We start from the raw sequence: 6,000 nt of genomic DNA, 5'->3' as shown, positions 1-6,000 counted from the left end.
CATTTTGCTCCACAAAAGCCCACAGAGGACAGCCTTTATGAAATGGCTTTGAACGGAGGAGAGGGAAGCTGTTCAGCAGCTCTGAAACAAAACTCTTTCTGAGTCAGCAATGTACTTCTGCCCCCCCAAACCCAAATCAATTTCCAGCAGTGTTTAATGTACCTGTCTTGTCTGCTGCCTCAGGGTCCCAGTGTTGGCCTGAGGAGGACTCTTAATTCAAGGGGGGGGGGAGTCCTTAGTACCCCTTTCTGTGCTGTGTTATCCTCAGAATCTGAGGATGGTTCACCTGCAGCCTCTCCTGTTCCACCACTATGCAGGAAAACGCGACTTCAAAAAATAGTACAGGCCTGTTAATTATTGCAAGCAGCTCTTTGGGTGGGTGGGGTGAAGTCACTAGAAGGTCAAGCCCTGCCACTCTTTTTGAGGCTTCGGATGAGTCTCAAGCCAGGTGTGGGGAGCCGTTGGCTCTCCAGATGTTGCTGAACTATAACTCCCAGCTATGATTCCCATCAGGCCCAGCAAGCATAGCCAATGGCTAGGGATGGTGGGAGCTGTTGTTCATCAACATCTAGAAGGCCAAAGTCTGTCCACCCCTGGTCTAAGCCTTTGCTGAGACATCTTCTCAAACTCAGCAGGGCCTATAGGGAGCTGCCCAAGGTCCTGATTTGCCTTGCCTTGGGCTCTGGTATTCATCTGCCGCCCTGGGCTCCTACTGGGAGGAAGGGCAGGGTACAAATTGTATTTATTATTATTATTATCATCGAGAGCCAGTGTGGCATAGTGGTTAGAGTGTAGGACTACGACCTGGGAGACCAGGGTTCGAATCCCCACAGCCATGAAGCTCCCTGGGTGACCTTGGGCCAGTCGCTGCCTCTCAGCCTCAGAGGAAGGCAATGGTAAACCATCTCTGAATACCGCTTACCATGAAAACCCTCTTCATAGGGTCGCTGTAAGTTGGGATCGACTTGAAGGCAGTCCATTTCCATTTCCATCATTATCATCATCAATAACAACAAATTTCTTTCTTTGTGGGCTGCAAGCCCCAGCAGTCCAGAATAAACGGGCCGCTGGTTGTTGTGGTCAAACCAAGAAAGCCAAGTAGATACTGCTGCCTTCTATCGCCCTGGAACACTTGCATGCTGACAAATGTACGCTGGGTTACTGCTAAGACAAACCTTTGCAAATGCAAAAAAAATGCTGGTGTTTAAATGGCAATGGTTAGAGAGACAGGAAGAGCCTGCCATCTGCTGACAGATGAGCTTCATACGAGCCTGCGTGCTTGCCAGCTTTTAAAAATCTAAATGGAATAATATGGCCATGGCAACGTACGCAGGAAGCTGCCTCATTCTGAGTCAGACCATTGGTCCATCCAGCTTAGTAGTCGACACTGACTAGCAGTGGCTCGCAGGGGTTTTAGACAGGGGGGTCTTTCTCCAGCTGTACCTGGAGATGCCATTGCAGGCCAAGCAGGTGCTCTGCCCACTGAATGACATGACCCTTCTATTGGATGTCAGGTGTGCCACAGGGGCACACAGAACTTGTGCTAACACCCCATCAGAGGACTGCAGTCGCCGGGCACTCAACTTCACATTCCCATATGGCCTTGTCTCCAGTTATCTCTCTGCATTCCTGCCTGTGACCTCTTTGCACCACCCTCCATCATCACCTGAATGTCTCCTGCTCCCTCTGCCTTTTCAGAAGATACCCAGCATCCTGTTCTCACAGTGGCCAACCGGATGTCCCTGTCAGCTCTACACTGCTTCAGCAGGGCCAGGGGGGGCTGGAAATTCCTGGGTCTTTGGCAGGGAAGGAAAGTCCTTAGCCGGCAGTCGGGTTGTAAATCTGCCAGGCCTATCCGAAGCGTACTTGCCGAGTCAGAAGTCCAGAAGCGAGGTCAGGGGAGGTCCGGGATCAATTGCCAAGGGGGTCAGTCAAAGAGATGCTGCAGGGAAACTAGGTCTACACCAAGCCACGCCTGACGTTCCAGTCAGCAACAAGCTGCAGCCAAGGTGTGCCTTATAAAGAGCAGGATGGACAGCAGGTGTGAGCCCTCAGCGTTTGGGCCTTAAGGAGACAGGCCTGCCTCTCTTCTGCCTGACCTTCTGCTGTCTACGTTCTGCAGGTGAGGGGGCAGTATCTTGTTCACTGTCTGTGTCTGGCTGCAGGGCCTCTGCTGTATCTGGGGTGCTCTGCAGCTGAGGGGCAGAAGGAGTTGGATTCTCAGGAGGCTGCTCCGTGTCTCCTTCTGAGTCTGCTGCACCTGGGTCTGCTGCTGTTACTCCTGAGTCGTCCTCATCTGAGGAGTCCTCTGACGGGGCCATGACAGTCCCAATGGGAAGCCCTCAAGCAGGACCCGAGTTCAAGAGCAACTCTGTACGCTTGTGATTCGCACCAACGGCATTCAGAAGCATGCTGCCTCAGACCGTGAAGGTAGAACACATCCATCATGGCCAGTAGCCATTGCTGGCCTTATCCTCCGAGAGTTCTTAACGCCATCCAAGTTGCTGGCTCTCACTGCGGGAGCAAATTCCATAGCTTAACTCTGTGCTGTGTGAAGGAAGTCCTTTTCTTTTCTCTGTCCTGAATCCTCCAACATTCAGCTTCATTGGATGTCCCCAGTTCTAGTGTTTGTCTCCTCTGTGATTGGTCGGTCCAATATGCCTCCCCAAACTCTTGCCTGATATAGGAATGCGGAGTGGAGGTGCGGGGAGGAGAGAGAAATTTGGTTCAGTTTGCATTTGAACATGGCCACCTAATTTGCACTTCCAGAAACAGTACGCGAATGGCAACACAGGTGTCTTTCGAAATCTCACTTCTCCAGATTTTGCAATGCGGTACTTGGGGGGGGGGAGATAAAGAAGTGTACCAAAATTCATATATTGGGGACAGTATGCATAAAAATGCACCACCTTGATATTTTATGATATTTATGATGTTATGTGCCTTCAAGTCGATTTTGACTTATGGCGGCCCTATGAATCAGCGACCTCCAACAGTATCTGTCATGAACCACCCTGTTCAGATCTTGTAAGGTCTGGTCTGTGGCTTCCTTGATGGAATTGATCCATCTCTTGCTTGGCCTTCCTCTTTTTCTACTCCCTTCTGTTTTTCCCAGCATTATTGTCTTTTCTAGTGAATCATGTCTTCTCATGATGTGTCCCAAGTATGATAACTTCAGTTTCATCATTTTAGCTTCTAGTGATAGTTCTGGTTTAATTTGTTCTAACACCCAATTACCTCCTCTAGGATGCACACCTTAATGTGGTGAGGGGGTTTGGGAGTGTCGAAGAAGCTGAGAGCAATGCTGTCAGGAGTCTAGACCAAGCGGCTAGACTCCTAGCAGGGTCAACCAAGGCGGAATGGTCAAAGCTGAGACACCAGACTAAGATGCATCCAAACTCAGAGGAAGGCAATGGTAAACCACCTCTGAATACTGCTTACCACGAAAACCCTACGAACAGAGTAAGATTCAGCGTCATTGGATGTCCCTGAGTTCTAGTGTTATGAGAAAGGGAGGAAAACTTTTCTCTACCCGTTTTTTCCATGCCATGCATTCATTTTCTAGACCTCTATAATGTCTCCCCCCTGCATTTGTTTGTAACCTAAAAAGCCCCTAATGTTGCAGTCTTTCATCCAACCCCTGGATCATTTTGGTTTAGGGATGGATGGATCCGTCCATTTCGGTTCCCTCCGTTTCTTATTTTTCCACATTTCTGCAGCAATTTGCAGGGTTGTTTTTTTTAAATAAAAAATCCTTGTAAAAAATTCTCTAGCATTTTAGTGCAAATTTCTCCTAATAAGGACATTTTTTTGTAGGCAGTTTTGAGTCATGTACACGTTCTTTGTAAGCCATTTCTCATTTTGCAGGCTGTTTTTGCTCGTATATTCATTTTTGTGCCCACTTTCCCCTCACATAGGCATTTTTGTTAATATCGCTGGGTTGACGAACTGCATTGCAACCTTCGGATAAGTGGGAATTTCGAAGGATGGCTGCGTTCCGGTTCTTAGATTGTTTTGGAAAGTGTCAATTTGATAAATTCGCCTTGAAATGGGAACTGAATTGAAATTCTCACCCATCTTTATTTCGGTTGCCCCAAACGCAGCCTATGCGTAATCATAGATATTTCTAACAGGTCCACTTTTGAGCTTCCTGAAGCTTCAGACTTGCTGCTTTTGGAATGCCTAACCAGTCTGCTACAACAGGGTGGTGTCCGCTGACTCAGCACAGGCACACGGAAATTGGGAAGCAACAAGGCTGTGAAAGGAGGGTGGGTGGTTCGCTAAGTCAGGAGATCTTTCTGTAGCAACCTTCAGGTGCGAAAAGTCAGGTGATCCTCGGTTGCAACAGGCTGTTATCTCTCCCTGGCCTTCAGCCTGCAATCACCACCAGACACAGATATTTGGTTGATGATGGAGTTGCCAAATTCCTTCCGTGGCCCTGCTCCTGTGCTTTTAACGCAGCAAGCCTGAGATGGACAAATGAAAGCTTTCTTCAACACTTCCAGGGACAAAGTCGCTCAGTCAATTTCTGCCTGCTGTTAAAGGCACTGGGCCACTCAAAACAGCAATCTTAAAGGTCTCCTATAATAGCTTTCCCCTACCTGGTGCCCTTCAGATGTTTAGGACTACAGCTGCCCTCACATCACTGACCACCGGCCATGCAGGCTGGGAGTATAGATCTGTCAATTTGGGCTCTCCCTGATTTCCGTTTTCCCAATCTCCACACTTCTGCATCAATTTGTGATTTTAAAAAAAAATCCTCGTGAATAGTGCAGATTTCTCCTAATGAACACATCTTTTGTAGGCGGATTTGATGAAGGTACACATTCTTGCAAACAGCTTCCCCTAATATAATGCATTTTTGTATGTTATTTTCACTGTTTTTACCTTTCTGTGCACCCTTCCTGCTAATATATGCACTTTTATAAACATTCTTTGGTTGGAGAACTGCACTGCCAAATCCAGATAACTGCGAACGGCTGGCTTTGGTTCTCATATTTCGGAAAGTGTGGATTTGATCGATTTGGCTTCAAATGTGACCTGAATAAAATTTCTCCCCTCTGCTCTTGCTAGGCCTAACTGGAGTTGAGCTCCAGCAATATCTGGTATGGATAGCACCAGTTTGGGGACAGCTGCCTTTTAATGAGGACTATAACCATTCTCCACTTTAGGCAGAAATTGCGAACAGATGAAGAGGGAGGCTTGCAGAAGATGTGCGGTCATGTGAGCAGACACGCCTCCCTTAGTCCTGGCTCCTCCCACCCAAACAAGTGACTGTGGTTTATATTCTGGGATGGCTTTCTGAGAGGACTTTTTGCTGTGAAGGGTGTTATTCCATCTGCGGCTGATTCCCTGCTGTGGGGTGAGTGAGAGTTTTAACGTTTACTGTAGGGGATTCTCGCAGGGAGGGGGGGATTTTTTTTTAAAGGAAGATCGAGATCTAACAGGAGAAGGAAGAAATGATCTGGAAAAAGAATTTGGACAGAGTTGTGTGTGTGTTCCAACTGTTTGAAAGGGTGGGACTACATAGGAACCTGCCTTATACTATCTAGCTCAGTACTGCCTACACTGATTGGCAGCAACTCTCCAGGGTTTCAGGCAGGATTCTCTCCCAGCCCTACCTGGAGATGCCGGGGATTGAACCTGGGACCTGCTGCATGCAAAGCAGACACTCTACCTTTGAGCTATGGCCCTTCCCCAATGATTTGGTGCCTTTTCTTTTTGCTCGGCAAGCGGGGGAGCCTTGTCAACCGCCATCCACCAGGTGCCTTCAGTTGCACTCCCTTGTTTCAGCCGAGCCTGAGATTGCCACATGTCCATCCCAGCAGGGTTCCTATGCCATATGCTAGACACTCAGCTGGTGTGGCTTTTATACCATAAACACGCAGGGGAAGTGCGGGGAGCCGTAGCCATGAAGCAGATGAGTTGGGAAGCCTTCGGTTCAACCTGTGCCCACAAATGCATTAACTAATAGTAGCTCACCTACCTTACAGGACTGTT

At 48.2% G+C, this 6,000-nt stretch overlaps 1 protein-coding gene across 3 annotated transcripts in view; it reads left to right on the top strand.

The window, feature by feature from the left end:
- The first annotated feature begins 5,254 nt into the window (after nucleotides 1-5,254).
- ASS1 (argininosuccinate synthase 1) overlaps nucleotides 5,255-6,000 on the top strand; it is a 71,003-nt gene continuing 70,257 nt past the window's right edge. For all 3 annotated transcript variants that reach the window (XM_061604126.1, XM_061604125.1, XM_061604124.1), the window contains exon 1: nucleotides 5,255-5,362. The gene's annotated coding sequence lies outside the window, so the exon portion shown is untranslated. The remainder of the gene's footprint in view (nucleotides 5,363-6,000) is intronic.

The sequence above is a fragment of the Rhineura floridana genome, chromosome 20 (genome assembly GCF_030035675.1).
Source record: "Rhineura floridana isolate rRhiFlo1 chromosome 20, rRhiFlo1.hap2, whole genome shotgun sequence".
NCBI classification, from domain to species: domain Eukaryota; kingdom Metazoa; phylum Chordata; class Lepidosauria; order Squamata; family Rhineuridae; genus Rhineura; species Rhineura floridana.
The sequence above is the reverse complement of the archived record's forward strand: the minus strand, read 5'-3'. Positions and strand labels throughout refer to the sequence as shown.